Source organism: Nilaparvata lugens, chromosome X, assembly GCF_014356525.2.
Source record: "Nilaparvata lugens isolate BPH chromosome X, ASM1435652v1, whole genome shotgun sequence".
NCBI lineage: Eukaryota > Metazoa > Arthropoda > Insecta > Hemiptera > Delphacidae > Nilaparvata > Nilaparvata lugens.
In genome coordinates, this window is record NC_052518.1 from 83140187 (window position 1) to 83156856 (window position 16670).

General features: G+C 33.8%; 1 protein-coding gene and 1 long non-coding RNA gene across 5 annotated transcripts in view; one reads left to right on the forward strand and one right to left on the reverse strand.

Moving 5' to 3' along the window:
- Positions 1 to 16483, forward strand: part of LOC120354489 — an 85074-nt gene extending 68591 nt beyond the window's left edge. The window contains exons 2-3 of the long non-coding RNA XR_005573068.1: positions 9596 to 9695; positions 16342 to 16483. This is a non-coding gene — a long non-coding RNA (uncharacterized LOC120354489). The remainder of the gene's footprint in view (positions 1 to 9595; positions 9696 to 16341) is intronic.
- LOC111045800 (phosphatidylinositol transfer protein alpha isoform) overlaps positions 1 to 16670 on the reverse strand; it is a 100597-nt gene that overhangs the window by 56914 nt on the left and 27013 nt on the right. The window lies entirely within an intron of this gene.

Here is a 16670-nt window from a genome sequence, read left to right on the forward strand (position 1 = left end):
CTGCATGGTTGTTGAATGTTCTGTTCTATTTTTTGAAATCGCAATTCTAAGTCTTCAATTCTCCGCTGAAGTTCTACGTTGCTCTTCTCTAGCTGCTTTCTCTTCTCATCCGACTCCTTCCAGGCGATGAAGAGTGCATGCTCGGCGGCTGAATGGAGCTTATTTGATTTAATATAACGATCCGGTGAACACTGGATCTCTGATGGTTTGGTGGTGTCCATGTTCTCGATGTTGCTTTCCTCGTCTTCTTGCTCTTCAAACTCCGGGGCAAGAAAACTGGGTAGTTTCAACAATTTTCCACTTGACGTAGCCATAGTCAATAATTTGCGAACATACTTTTCGAAAAGCCCTCGTACTCACTCACGATCGCGGAAACGCGAGCGCGAACGAAAATTGAAGGCCGCGCGAAAGTAGGTCACTACGATTGCATAAAGACGGCGGATTTTAACCGAAATTTGATGCAATGTTTTGTTCCACTTAAATACCGTGAACAATCAACTGCTGACTCACTACTTCTACTGCACTACACTACGAGTACGTCTGCACTGTATGAGAGCTAACGCGATACTGATTCACTGTTGATACGATTTTGTTAAGTACTGTATTCACATGCAGTACAGTTACAGAAATATCTAATGGTTTCAAAAGAAAAATGACACTGATTCATTATTTAATAATTGATTGATTCATTCATTCATTTATGGTTCAAAACTAAAAATCAACCAAACAAGACAATGAAATTTGAACAGGCAAACTCTGGATGGAACACTAGAACGAGTTTAAAGCTTTCCCAGAAATACATCTGACGTTTTCAGAGGTGTTTTACATTTTTCAAGCTATTTCAAGAAATTCCATTCTCAGTGGATCTCCACGTGCATTATTGCTCTGTTGACCGAGATTAAACACTAGTAAAATTATAAAACAAGAAAATTTTGCGTTGAGATATGGTTCATATTCTAATTCTTATTAGATTTGAATTATTGAAAACATTAAACGTTGTGATAATGGTTCTTACTCTTATTAGATTTCTTTTTAGATTGATCTTAGTAATATTTCTCTATTAAAATTTCTAGATCGTGATTTAAGAGCTTGTTCCAAAACGACTGATCATAGGGCAACATTATAATCAATAAGTCATCTGAGTTTGATGTCTCTATTTAGTGTTTGTAACGTTTGAGCTGATCACAGGACAAATTTTCAAAGGACGAAATCGGTTGTGACAAACCTAATGAGAACATAGATGGCCCGTAAATTATGGAGATAGTCACAGAGAATGAGGACATTTTGCGTTGTGTGTAATGGGCAATGGAATTACCTTGCATCATAGGTCATTAGCTCTTATGATTGACATTTTTTTTTACGATAAAGGCAAGGCAAAGGTACGGTTAATTCGATATTAACCCCCGGAGGGCCACACTTTGAAATGTCAAAAGTTCAAATATCAACTGCACACAGGGGATTTCCAACCCTCTATGCCCTACTCTTACTTATGAGCAATGTAAGAGAATACAGATTGCCAACTAAACCTAATTTACAGAATCAACAGTTAGTTTCGTGTGTATAAAAATCAGCCGCGCATTATTGCTCTATTGAGAGATCGTTGAATAATCTCAACGGAAAATTTACATCCGCAACATCCTGTTGCCATTGACAAGTATTCACCTTTTAAGGTCTAAAATAAGGTCATTAAATTGAATTCACAAACAGATTTAAAATACAGAGAAAAATAATTACAAAATCTATATTACTATTATAAAATCATAAGAAATCGTTCACAGATGAGATAAATAAAACAACATTAATAAACTAGACACAAAAAATGTAATACGATTATTTTAAAACAATGCTTAATATGATTATTTTTCAACTTCCATTAAAATCGAAATTATTTAAATAAAATATGTCTTTTATTATTTACATTTTTTATTTTACCGATTTCCTCATTGAATTCATATAAATGATTGAAACTAATGTTGATAAACAATAAAAAATTTTATGAGAAAAGTAAAAAGTTTTCTCCAACTAGGATGCTCAATTATCTGTTTTCTTATTCACAGTCCACGATTTTTTTAGAAATAGTTAGCACGAAATCAATCTCAATGTACAGAACAGTACGTGAAATAGAAAAAAACTTGATAGCCTCTGTTTAAATGGTACCGGCTTTAGCATGTGGCACCGGTTTTTCGTGTTTAGACCAAAGATTAAAAACGTCCTAACTGGAGAGCAGGGTTAAGGACACAAACGTCATACACTGTTCATGACGTAAATGGAAGCCGGTTCACGAATTGACGTAAAAATCAAACTTCAGTACTTATTTATATGATATGGGTTACACGTACGTACTGTCAGTAACCTGACTCTCCACGTCTAAAACTTGATTGGATTTTAGCATGTGCTCTCGACAGATTGTCCATCCGGTAAACAGAATAAGAGCAAACCTGCAGTGAAAAAGGCCGGATACATTCCACAATAGTTTACTTTTTTATTATGGCGAAACCCATCAAATACATGGACAAGTCACTTCGTTGAAAAGCGGTTTGGTTATCGGAAAAATGTCAAATCTGTCTGCATTACAAAAGCCACAAAAACCCTCACAAACTTTATCGGTTTCTAGATTTTTTCACCAAATAGAAGTTCATTGAAGTATGGAAGCAAAACGAACCAATATCAATATCTTAAGCCTCTTAATACTCTTTCGAGAGTATTCCTTTTTACCAGCATAGCGCAGTAGGCTATTGAGCCTAGATAAAAACTGTCAATCTTTTCACAATGCATCATAAAATAAATTTACTCTAAACTTTAAGGCCTGCAAATTGGTTATATTTGATCTACTACAAAGTGCAAGTAACTAATATAATGGAAAAAAGTACATAACAATTGAACTGAAAAGAGCCAGCCAAGCTAAACAGAAGTTGACAGTTTTTAGGACACTGCAATTAATCAATTGATTGTTTCATTGAGTTTGGCGGAGATGGATGAGAGAACAGTGAGATTTGATGTACATCGACATCGGACAACGCTAAGATAACCTCTTCAATTACAAACATCCTCTCAGAAATAACCAACTGTCTTTTCACAGCTAGCTACGTGTAGCTAGGAATACGTGTTCGGAAGACGTAACCGTCCTATCACGTCAATGTTAAACTCACACTAGACTGGTGTGAACGGGACAGATTGCGATTGCGTAACGTGGCTTCAACGTTGGCAGATAGGACGGCTACGTCTTCCGAGCACGTATTCCTAGCTACATGTAGGGTTCAAAATGAAGAGGATTTAAAAATGATTAGGTGACAATTAACTTTGTTTAAAAGCTTCAAATGACATTTTGAAACTTCGAAAAAACTGGGCATTTCAGAGTGGTGAGAGTGACAAGCTGTCATTGAAGATTATTATAATTATGTCACCATTATTTATGTAAAGTGCTCAAGGTCAAATTGAAACTTTTTCAATATCAATCCAACACATGGTATGATTGAGATGATTCCCTTAACTGATTATTTAAATCTATGTAAACCACTACCGAAGGGAAGAGGTTTAATGTATATTAATCATTCTCCGACTCTATTGCATTGGTGAGTTACTTGTACTTGGCAGTTTGCTGTATACCAATGGTCGCCAAACTTATGATCCTGTGAGCTAGAATAGAATTTATAAATCTTCTAGTGAGCTACCAAGAAATATTAGAAAGTACGGGACGCAAAATGAAATTTTCACACTTTTATTGCCTATAAAGATACATTTCTAGTGTTGAAATCTACTTATCTCAAAGCAAAAAGTAATGTACATGTTGAAATGTACATTTCAATAAGAGCAGTGGAACTCTTTTTTGGTCATCAATTATTTTCTTGATGTTTGGAGTGTACGTTGTAGCCGCCATTCTGATGCAGTTGTCCAAATGTTAATCGGTCAGTCTGTTCCTATATACATTTTTTATGAATTTCATACTAGAAAAAGATGCTTCACACAAGTAAGTAGAGCTGAACATAGCTTTCAACCTCAATGCAACTTGAATAATATTTGGATATTTTTATTTGGGGACTTGAGACCAAATATTTCCAGTTGTAGAAAGTGATCTGAGAGACAGATCATTTTGAAAATCCACAAATTCCTTTTCAACTGAAGCCTGATCTCCACCAAAATGTTTTACAACACAAGCTGCAAAGATCTCTGCATAGATCTCTACAAAAGAGAGTTGATGAATTGTACCATATTTGATATGCTTTCAAAATCTTGAAATCGTTGATCAAACTGTTGTCTCAAGTCTGAAAGAATTGTAACGTATTCTTGGTTATTGCTGCGGTGCTGCGGAGGATTTTTCTCGTCGTTGATTTTCTTCAGACTGGGAAAGTGTTTATATTCAAACTCGACAACATTCTTTTGCACGAGCATTTGTGTAAGCTACCAAAAACTACCCCACGAGCTACCGGTAGCTCGTGATCGACTGTTTGGCGACCTATACTTATTGGTAGATAAGCCAATTGGAGGAATCGAGAGGGCTTAATCTTCACCCACAGCACTTTTGTAATTTTCAAAGTTATAAGAGTTGAATCATCCATCCTTGCAAACAAACAACCTAACTTCTAAATTCCATTAATTTCCTGTTGAAAAATGAACTTTGTTCTATGAATTTGAATATAAACTGTATTTGATGAACTTTTGTATTTTATGACAAAACAGTATCACAATACTAAATTAATAAATATAGGTTTGAATATATTAAATAAATGAAATGTATTCCCATCAAAAACATATTCAAGTGTACAAGTTCAGGGCATAGAAACGTTGTTTTTGTATTTTGCAAGCGTACTGACGTCCAAAAACTAGACCTATGCTGTCTAGATCTTTATCTCATACGTACGTCTACATCCTTTTCTGAAACGTCAATCTCTCACTTTCCAGACGCCTATTACTATTACTATTCTCACTCAGTCATTCATCTTTGAAACTTCATATATTCAGATTGCACGTCTACTTGATTCAAATTTCAGCAATTCTTAATGTCCATCCATTTAGATAGTCCTTCAGAATGCTGGTTGCATTATTCAGAAAGTCGAAGGCAATCGATAACATTAGCATAGCATTGCATTGCATTAGTTATGGAACCAGCAAACGTCATTTTGTGAGCTTAGGTGAGGAAAACTGTCAATGATAAACGATCCTGATCAGTAGATGAATTCCAGTCATGTTGCCTTCTTAGAAAATTGAATCGATACGACTTCATAAAGTCGGAACCACTAATTAACAAAGGCAATTTGAGATGGAACAACTTATTAATATTAGTGATCATTAGAGCTCATGTGGGCATTACCCTCAGCAAAAAAAAAAAAAAAAAAAAAAAAAAGATTCAAGTTAAACCTGCTAGTTTCGGTTGTTACACCATTCTCAATCCCAAGTAAACTTGAAAAGCTTAAACATTGAGTAGCAGAATATAATATCGTGTAGGTGAAGCCAAAGACAATTGGTTGTTGACCAATTAAGGTTGAGCTCTGTCATTGGTCGAGACATAGGCATGCCCAAATATTCCTAATATGGTCATGAGAACCGTTAAACAAAAATAAATGAAGAAAAACCTGGTAAACGTAAAACTAAACCTAGTAAACCTAAAAAAACCAAATCGATAATCTGTTAGTTAGCCTCTAAGTTTCTTTACATTTGTTTTTCAACGGTTCTCATGACCATAATTGGAATACTTGGGCGTGTCTACTTTCGGCCAATAATAGAGTTCAACCTTAATTGATCAACAGCTAATGGTCAATCGTAAGGCTTCACCCACACTATCTTCTTTTGCTTGATGTTTAAACTTTCAGTTCACTAGAGATTGAGAATTGTGTAACAACCGAGACTAGTATATAAGTGGTACACCACTAATAATTAGTGACATCGACAATATCAAGTCTTTTTAATTCAATATCGATATCTACCACAAAATATACTTCACAAAACAGAAAGTTACTTAAAAAATCGATTGAAAAAGATTTAAGAATCTCGAATTTCATCCACCTCTCAATCAAGTCTTGAATGCAATGAAGTTCACCATCAATTTTATTTCGAGTAACAGCACTCGATCAAAATTCAGATTTATCATCGCTGATTTAGGACTTAAACACAGATACACAAGGACAAATACATTCACATCTGTTTCAACTCATCACATAGCGATTGAATCCCCTAACAATACATTGGATATTCTGGAAAAATCTGTGGAGTATCACTTGAAATGTCAGTGACCAACTCAAAGTTAATTGAATCAAAAATATCGATTTGATGATACAGAATAAAATGAAAGCTTCATCCAGATGTATTCAGATTTGATTTGAGCTAATTGAAGTACTGTGCGTCATGTTAGAAGGCTAGAGGCTTCACCTCTGCTTGCACCTCTGCTGGCTACGAATCCACTCAACTCTGATCTCAGTAATTTTCAACAAGCTCTTCGGACAATGTATTCAAACTTTGCCATGTGTATTGCACTGTCCTGGAATATTGTTCATTGTTTTACTTCACGAGAAATGAAAATATCCGGCAGATTCAATTCGCAAATTAATTAAGAGTGCACGAGCAATGATGAAGAGTACCAGAATTTCATCACTTTCCAGTCTGGCTGTGAAAATTAAAAGCTCGCCATTGTAACGTGGGATAAAGCAGCTACATACAGATTTCAAGAGCCCTTGTAGTTTTTCAAATTAAACATCATCTGAGAGCACAGCCCTATTGCAAGCTTTGTCGATAATAACTTGAAGCGCTCGAAATTACACGGCTAAAATGAAAATCTGCTTCTAAAACAAAGAATAGACTTGTCGCCATTCACCAAGCTAACAGCCCTTATTTTTCCTCATTCTCCAATCAAGCGTTAAATTCATGGTTTTATACAATAATCATTGATCAGCCTACTGCTTCAAGTTATTAATCACTTACTTTCAATGTTCTTTCAGAGGAAATGCATTGTTGATGAAGTCGGTTCCTTCATACATTAAAGAATAATCCTCTCTTAGTGGTTAAGCTGCAAGCCGATTGGCAACGAAAAGGACATTATGAAAAATCGTTAATGGATATTAATCTTCTGAATTCACACATCATAAGGAGTGTTGGAATTATTAACTTATGATTTAGAGGAAGATAAGTCAGTCTCCTTCAGGAGACTGAAGGATGGAAAAAGAGGAAATTATTATTTATTTATTTATTCGATAGAGCAAACAATACAATAGTCAGAAAAGAAAAACAGGCTATTGCCCAAAACTTCTTCTATTTCTAAATGTTGTCTCAAATCGTCCAAATATTATGTAGGTTATGTCCATTTCAATTTCTTCAATGAATTATTAATCTTGAAATCACAAATCAAAATAGAACAAACAATTATATGAACTATACATAAACAAAGAATCGAATCAATTGCATAATCATCGACCAATAACTCAGTTTCGACAAATACTTGTTACTTATTATCTTTAATCTCTAAAACTAGTAGTTTTGTGAACATTAGGTTTCGTTAGTTATCTTACACAAATCTGGTACAAAATATGCTACGTCACGTCAACCGGGCCAAAATTCAAGGACCAATGCAAAATACAGAATCTCTAAAAATACTAAATGCAAAATACACTCATCTTGCATTACTGTCAATCATGATAAGATGAACGGTTGAAAAACATTGTTCTTATGTAAAAGTCTTATATAAGCACTCACACTTGCACATGTATGAGGCATGAGCTACATCCTACATCCTTCGTCTCACTTTTGTTCAATTTATTGATCCATTATGGAGAGTGCAGAGTTATCGGAATAAATGGAGAAAAAATATTAATTATCAACTTGAACTAAAAAATTAATTGAAAATGTTCTTCTGGAAAAAGTCGTTGTCCGTCTGTTTGTATGTTCTACAATAATTTTAGAAATAATAGATCAATCAGCTTCAAATTTTGAACACGTATTCTTCGAACCTTTTTACAGGTAGAGTTCGTTAGACAAAAAAAAATTGACTCACTCCTTCGTCCTTTTTCAGGACAAAGAAAAAACAATAAAAATGCATCAGAAGAAAAATTGTTTAAAAAATAATTTATCATTCAATCAGCTGATGAATATTTCATCTCAGTGGATTCTAGATGAACTAGATGACCGGCCAACCCCAACTCTCAGCTGCATACAGCAAGGTGGGCTTTTATAATGCCTTGAACATCTGCATTTTCGTCTCAAGCCAACAACCTCTTCCTTTCCTATCAGGGAATTGTGCAAATGGTAAAAGATGTTATTAGCTTTTAGTTTCATGTACTATCTTCCCAATGCTGCTCAAGGCGGTTCCCAAGTTTTCAAAATGATCAACTTGCTCTAATCGCTTGACCACTATTATCAAAAGCATCAAAAAATGAAGCATTTGGATGAGAAACATCCAGAAAAGAAATTATTTGTCCATAGAGTGATGGAATATTCTCAGACCAAAGCAAAGTGGACTTTATCTTAAGGAGTGATGAATGGTTCAATCGACAGTAAACTCAATTTAAGAAATTATACACAATTGTTTATTAAATGTAAGTGATCATAAAAATACACATAATAAAATTATGAATCGATGTGTTTGCCCTGGATCCTTGTACAACCAAATCGACATTCATACCTGGAAAGTAGGTAGCTAGATTTTGAGAACTTATCCTATTTTTCCCTTGATTTTTATTCATTATTTATTGAGAAGCGCAAGCGTATACCCTACGCAAAAAGGGAATTGTGAATATATTGTAATACTAATGAGTTTCATCATGTTCGTATATAGGTGCAATGTTGATGTTCTACAAAAAACTATTCAAATAATCTGGCAGCTGAGATGTTCTCATTTAACGCGTTTGCATATTCTCTTTACGCTGCGTAGTGTTACGGACTATACGATACAGAGTATGAGTTGAATACATAAAAACCGCATGAATATGGATTTTATTTTTAAAACTTGCATGCTATATGAGACTTTTTCTGAAACATCTCTTAGCTGTTACATCACCAACTTCTTATTACCAAACGCAACCATCTGATCTGAACAACCATCACGAGAAGCAAATTTCCTACATACTTAATTTTTCACATGTTTGATGACTTTTTAGAAATAATTTATTTCCAATAATATTTTTATATTTTCAATAATATTTTTCTCCAACTTCACGAAGAAAGACAATAACTTGTTTACTTTTGGGTGTCAATTTGAAAACTTCCACAAAAGGGAACTGTCATAAATTTTATCGAGTTTCAACTGATAAACTGAACAAGTAGAATCATGTTTAAATAACAAAAGTGATTCAAGTAAAATTTTTTTTATTGATTTCGAGGTAAATCGGCGATATCTGGTATCAAAAGGATTTCAATTTACGTGATAACAACCTAGGTTGAAAAGATGTTCATTAGGCTTCTTAATAAAATATTGTTAGTGTGAATAACATTGGTGTAATTTATTTCCAATAATATTTTTCTCCAAACATCTCAGAGAGAAACAATAACTTAGTACTGCAAATAGAAGGTATAATACTGGAAGCGGCACCTGAGTAGTTTGTAAGATATTTTTAAAACATTGAGAAACGTCAAACGATATTAAGATGTTTAATCACTAATTAATGTGTTTCAGATTGATGGTGAGGTGTGGGGCACAAAATGGCCCATTCAAATTGTTCAAGCCGGTACGTCAAACCGGTACCTCTTGGGACCAAATATGAAAAAGATATTTTGTAAGTTTTCCTGAATTTTTCCATTTCTTTTAAATATCTTTAAAACAACCCTTTAAAATCTAAATTTAGAAGTTATTTTTCAGGGGGGCGGGCCTATTCCGAATACCCCCCCAGACTCCGCCCACAACACTAGTTCCTTTTTTTAGGATGGCCAGGATTCAATTCTTGATAAACAGTTCAACTAGATTTCCATTTGCAAGTAGATATCAATGTGAATTTACAACAACTAGAACATTCCAACAAGACGAGAAGATTCGAATTCACAAGTCTGCGTTATGATAGAAATGGAGAACAGTTTGCCAGTTGTCATCTGGAATGAAATGACTGGAGGACTCTTATGCGGAAACGCGGGAGAAACTTGTTTGAGTGGAGTGTCAGTGCGAATGTGCAGCAAATCCAAATCTAGACCACTTCAAATGCAGTCTCTAGACTCTATAATAAAGATAGATCCAATCTAGGCACATAACAAACAACAGTGGTTACCGCCAGAGTTAGAAGTTTACTCTTTCCTTGTTCTTGACAAATTGGAATTCACATAAAATTGAAGCAGTCAAGTTATCATTTTTCAGAAATTGATAATGAAAAATCTTATTCATCACCATCTCATTTTCACAGGTTCGAACCTTAGGGCTATAATAGTTGCGATTTTAAATATCCAATTGGATTATGACATTATGTTTAGTAGTTATAGCATCAAGAGGAAATTACACTTATGAAATTTCTATAATTTGAAATCTATATTATTTATGGCATTTTTAAACAGAAGAATTTGGAGCCGCTTCTCTTCTAGGCTTTCTTTGAACCGGAATGACAATCAGTTGGTTTGCATGTTTTATGCTCAATCAGAAGATAAGATAGTCAGCTATTTAAAATATATTATAATGAAAAAGGTGTCTCTAGCCCAGGAATGAGAATAAATAAATGAATCAATCAATGTAATAAACAAACATTAACATAATTCAGAGAGAAATAATGTATTGATAATTTATATTTATGAATGTAACTGAACAATTGAGCAACAGAAGAAGTTCTTGCAATTCAATAGTTAACCAATCAAAAAGTTACGAGAAATTACGAAATTGGATAAGATAGAATAATGAGCAGATTCAAGCAGCAAATTCATACTTCTTTCCTTTATTTGGATCGATACTCTAACAAAAGCAATAATGTAACGATCATATAAGATGTTTTATTGTAACGTTTTGCTAGATTTCTTGTTGGAAAAATTGGAAGTAGGGCATTGAAAATTTGACAGCTTCTCGTAACAAAAAAAGCGAATTTAATCCGCAAAATTTGTACCCTTTGAAAATCCTAAAACGAACAGAGACACAAAGACAACCGAATCACAAATACCGCTTTTTACAAAAAATGAAGAACAATTCTATTGCCGCTTGTGGAGACTGCTTTTATTCTATTATCTGAGCTCCTATAGAAATTATCGACCTTATCCAACCACTGATAAAACTTTCCTGCTTTGTCGAGAGACCGCGAAAGCACTACATAGTGCTATATAGACTATACTACTATATAGTTGGCAATTTACTGATAAAACACGTTCCGAAATAGGAAGGCATCATATCCTAAAGATACCGCGCACTCTCAACATATCTATTCACTGTTTCTGACATTATCACGGTATCTAATAGACAAGTGGACTATTGACGTCTTTAACAGAATAGCACAGTTTCTCAAGTACAATATAGTCTGAGTGACACACATTTACAATAATTGATCACTATTGTTTTTTACACGGATGTTCATGCTTAGAACGCAAAGTGCCAAGTTTTGAGGGTGCTGTTATTTTAAAAACACGCACGGCTTTGAGGGAAGAGATGCATTAGAATGCATTATTCAGCTTTTGATATTTTCAATCAAATACAGGCCAATGAACGTCCATGATACATTTAAAAGATTTTTCAAAAAAAGCATATATTAAATAGGCAAAAAAGTGAATCTTTTACCAGATAATAGCCATAGATTGTTTATTCTACGATTTACACAGCTCTATTCAAAGCTGTTTGAAAGGTCTATTGAAAGGGGTGTCGACTGTCCAGCGTACTCAGACATTGCCTTTCACGAAGCAATACAACTTGGGCATTCACATGATAGGCCTATACCTTTCTCCTTAATTTCAAACAATTTAATTATACAAAAACATCATCATCTTGGATAACTAGTTGAAATTCACATACTATTGAAATAAATCCATTTTTCATTGAGATATATTGTTTTAGAGTATCCAATCAGCTGCCCTTTCCGGTGTTATGGCTCTGATTACCCCCTTCTCGCAAACCAATAGCATTTAAATCTATTTTAAATGGATAAAAGTAATATTCCATTGCTATTATTTTATTGTTATGATTAATTATTTTTAAATACTATCATCACATATTTGTTTATTTAGTCTATGCTATTATTTATCATAGATATTCTATTTACGTTTTACGAAGAATGAAAAGTTTAAAGTTAGTTCAATATTCAGTCATGCTGATTCACATTATTAACACTACACAATTATCGATTGGAGAGGAGACATTGTTCACGTTGCTTCAATCTTTATGTTCAAGTTTCTTATTCGCATTGAGTACTTCAATTGAATGGGGAAAAAATGTATTCGTTCAAGTGGCATATAAATGGAATATGATAGGCTACAAGCTTTCACAGCGGCAAGTAGGCAAGTTGTTGTTGTTACAGCGAGCATATCTTAAGCACTCTAAACAAACATACAGACGCAAGTTTAAGCCTCAAGTACTGAAAGCTCATTATTTTACAAACCTTACTGAAGCTGTAAGGCCAGTTTCACACGGCAGAGTCCTCGCTCCTGGATGATCATATTACTGAAGATCATATTTCATATTTTGCAGCTCCTGTACTTTCACATGGGGATCTTACAAATAAGCCGACAGATCTAACAACTACGCCGACGTTTGCTCAAAGTATGACTCATCACTTTTTCTCCAAGTCTAACTTCCTTAAAAATATAGATAGAAGATTTCTGATTTCGGATTTGGATTCAGCGACCCCAAATTCTTTAAAGAGCAAGTCCCATTTTCAAAAATACCCGAAAAAAAGGGAGTTATAGCTGTTCTTAATATAGCTTTCCATTATCATATGATTATATAGTAAACGTACTAAGATAATAATACTCCTGCCTCACAAAGGGACAGGCAAAGGTTTCAAGAAGTTTTTGAACACCTGAGAAGTTTAAACATAAACATTTTCAATTTTTAAAAGTTCTAGTTTTCCAAAAAAAATATTGAACTATGAAAAGATGAATCCAAATATGAAATCATAAATCATCTCCACTCATCAACCAATAAAATAGGAGGAAAAGGAATGTTGTACAGTAAAATTCACTAAATTTCAGTTGTCATTCAACAATCTAATTTATCAGGTTCAAATCGTTGAATATCACTTTAAATTCCCAGCAATTATTGACTATTTCTTTTTAACTTCCATCCAACTTTTGGCGACTTCATTCCGGTCCTTGTAGATGTCAAGACTTTTATCCCAAAGAGCAGGTCGGTTGCAAACTGCAGTAATCAACAGCTCCACATCAAACTCAGACATCACATAATGACAGGTGTCAAAGTCAAGTCAAGTAAACAACTGACAAGTCAACAAGTGTCAACTGGAGAAGTGAGTGAGCAAGCACAGTGCTGCCATAATGCGAAAAGCATAACCATTGTACCAACTATTCTAAATTATCGTACTGTATTTTGTGAAGCCATGCTTTGTTAAAGCCAGTTACTCAGAAAGCGTTTTTTTGTTGTTCAATGTTTTGTCATCCTTATGAATCCTGTTGAAGCAAACATAATGTTATTTAAGAAGTTGTGCTGAACCTGTATAAAGAATTCATAGAATTCATAGGAACGGTAAAAAATCAATTTTACGAAAATCGATGTACATGTAACTGGATTTAGAAGATCAATACGATAATGTGCTCTATCACAATTTAATCACAGAAATGTTTAAGTGAAAACGTTGGGCGCAAACCTTCTGCCATGTGGAGACAAATAAATTTATGAAAAGCTTGATAGCTTGAATAGTGATCTGATATTTGTTACACGTTTTTAGTCTAAGACATAATAGGAAAACTTTGGTTTTTCAAAGTTATCTTACTCCCTTATTTTGGGGTATTTTCAGAAATCAAGATAAATATCCTACTAAATTTCCTACACGAATACAGTGTAAGTTGTATTATAATAGCTACAGTACTTACATACTGTATAGTACAGTACCTGTTCGTTTTTACCATATAATTATATGATAATAGAAAGCTTTATTAAAAACAGCCATAACTTCCTTGTTTTCGGATATTTTCGAAAACGGGACTTACACTAAAAAGAAATTGGGGTCGCTGAATCCAAATCTGAAATCAGAAATCTTCTATCTATATTTTTAAGGAAGTTAGACTTTGAGAAAAAGTGATGAGTCATACTTTGAGCAAACGTCGGTGTAGTTGTTAGATCTGTCGGCTTATTCGTAAGATCCCCATGTGAAAGTACAGGAGAGCTGCAAAATATGAAATATGATCTTCCGTAATATGATATTCCAGGAGCGAGGTCTCTGCCGTGTGAAACTGGCCTAAGGAGATGCTCAAATGGAACAAAATAGAAGTAACCTTATAAATAGCTAACCTTATAAAAGTCTTAGATATCTGATAAGTAAGAAAGTCTGATAATAGGAGAGTTGTGATGTAGTGAAAGCGCATCAATATTTTCAACAATTGATTTCAATTATTAGAAAATTCTAATTCTTTGGCGAACTTACAGAAAAAACAATTTGTAAAGGAAGTGTTACAGGCTAAATTCAACTTATAATTAATATATTTTGAATTTAACCTTGAGTTCAACAATTCTATTAGCAGAGGTGGAGATTTAGCAATTTGGTACCCCTGGACCCAATTTGTTTCCGCCCCAACTTTAGTTGCAGTTACTCTTCTAAAACATTTTATTGAGAGATCTATAGCAGTCATATTATGATAATTGAACATCATATCACAATGCAACTTCATAGTTTATTGATTTTTTTAAATATAGGTAGGTCAGTTCACTTTAGAGAATTTAAGAGAGGAGTAATTCTAGCAGAAAAAGACAAAATTAACACAAGACACCAAAAAATATAGGAGTGGCTATACTCCAAGCAACGCTATGTTATTAAGCCACGCCCTAAATTCAAGTACAGTAGCAGTCTCATTATTTTACACTGATTTTACATGACGTTTTTCGAAAAATCTTTATACATACGTATGGCAGGTAGTATTTTACATAACCTACAATTTGGAGTTTGTAATCAAAGCGGGGTACAAATCAAACTGTATGGTATAAGAAGGATGAAATGTATCACAGAAATGCATTTAGGAATGAAGGATGGTTAAGAGTGAGCACAATACATGATATCATACCAACTACATGTTAAAAAGCCATTGTTGATAGCAAATGGTTCTTCTTGTTCCGCCAATCTTACCACGTTCAATCCAACCTTACTGATCCAGTGCTGTTACTTTGTAATGTGAGAAGTGTTGTAGATATAAAGCAATCTATTGGTTCCGCTTTTTGAATTGAGACCAACCTTCCATTGAAAGTTTGTGCTTGACAAGAAAAAACGTAAACAAGAAGATTGAAGTTGATTATTGGAAGATTATAAAAGCAAAGAGAAATACTTGACTGGAAACTTAATTACTTTTTATACAAACCTGATGCGGACATTTTCATTATTCAATTAGTTCTACATGACATCTCAAATATCAAAAAATATTCGATGATAAATAAATAATTCTATAACATTTTAAAAACAATTATAAGTATGAAAACAATTTTCGAAACTATGATTGTTGAATGAACATTGTAATATTTTAGCACTAAATTTGTATCTTCTTGTGGTTGTCAGCGTCTTTTCTGAATTTATTTCAAATTAACTTATTGCCGTTCTGGTATCTTGTCTACCAAACATTCTGCGTGAACACTCCCTTATGAACCAATGGTAATCTTTTTCTGCCCGACACCTCTGAATGGGCAAAATTTATCGGAAACACAATTTCAGCAGCACACTAGGATTCAACGAGTCTATTCAAGCAAAGGTCATGCTCATAGATTCAAAATTATTTTTTTTTAAATGGATTAAAAATTGAAAAGAAAACGTTACCTTGAACGTAAATTCACGTTCAAAAGTAAAGCAATTCGAATAAATAAAAAATCGTTATGAGCGTTTTGAATCTTCTGAACCACCATAAATTCGCCTAAGTACTTCCAATTGACAACAGAATCACAAAGCTGTGAGAGAGAATTCAATGAATAGTATCGCCAAACGATAATGGCGGTCTTTTCCAGCAGAAAGAAAGGTCCACAACCGGGGACCATTTCTTTGGTGAACTGCTTCTCACAATCTGATCTATACAGATCACGACAAACGCTAGACACATTCACGACCCTCAATGACATACGCTTACTACCTTAACAAATATGATATACCATATAACATCATTTTTTTCACCGAATATGATAATTTTGCCTGCAATTAAAAGTACAAAAAATATACTGTAATATAATTTATCATATCTTGTGGATTCAATCCTCGATGTCGATAACATTTTCAAAACTATCTGGTTTTGAAATAATCTGAACAAAATCAATTTTTTTTTCAGAGGTTGTCCGGTACAGGTCAATGGTCACAGTCCCTGTAAAACAGTAGTAATCGGGTATCGGATTTGATCTGACAAGTAGTCTGATATCATAACAAAAAAAATATATAATTATAGAGTTTATACACACTGGTTGAGCGACCCTTACGTGAGACATAAATGAATAAATTGATGATGATGTTTGATCTAGGTAAGTTTCATTCATCAGAAGACACCTATTATCACCTCAACTAATAAATCATTGAAGATAATATTAGTGAATAATAATTTTGATCATTATTTTGTTGAGACACACATTTTGCAAGTTTTTTCCAGGATTGAGACTGAAACTT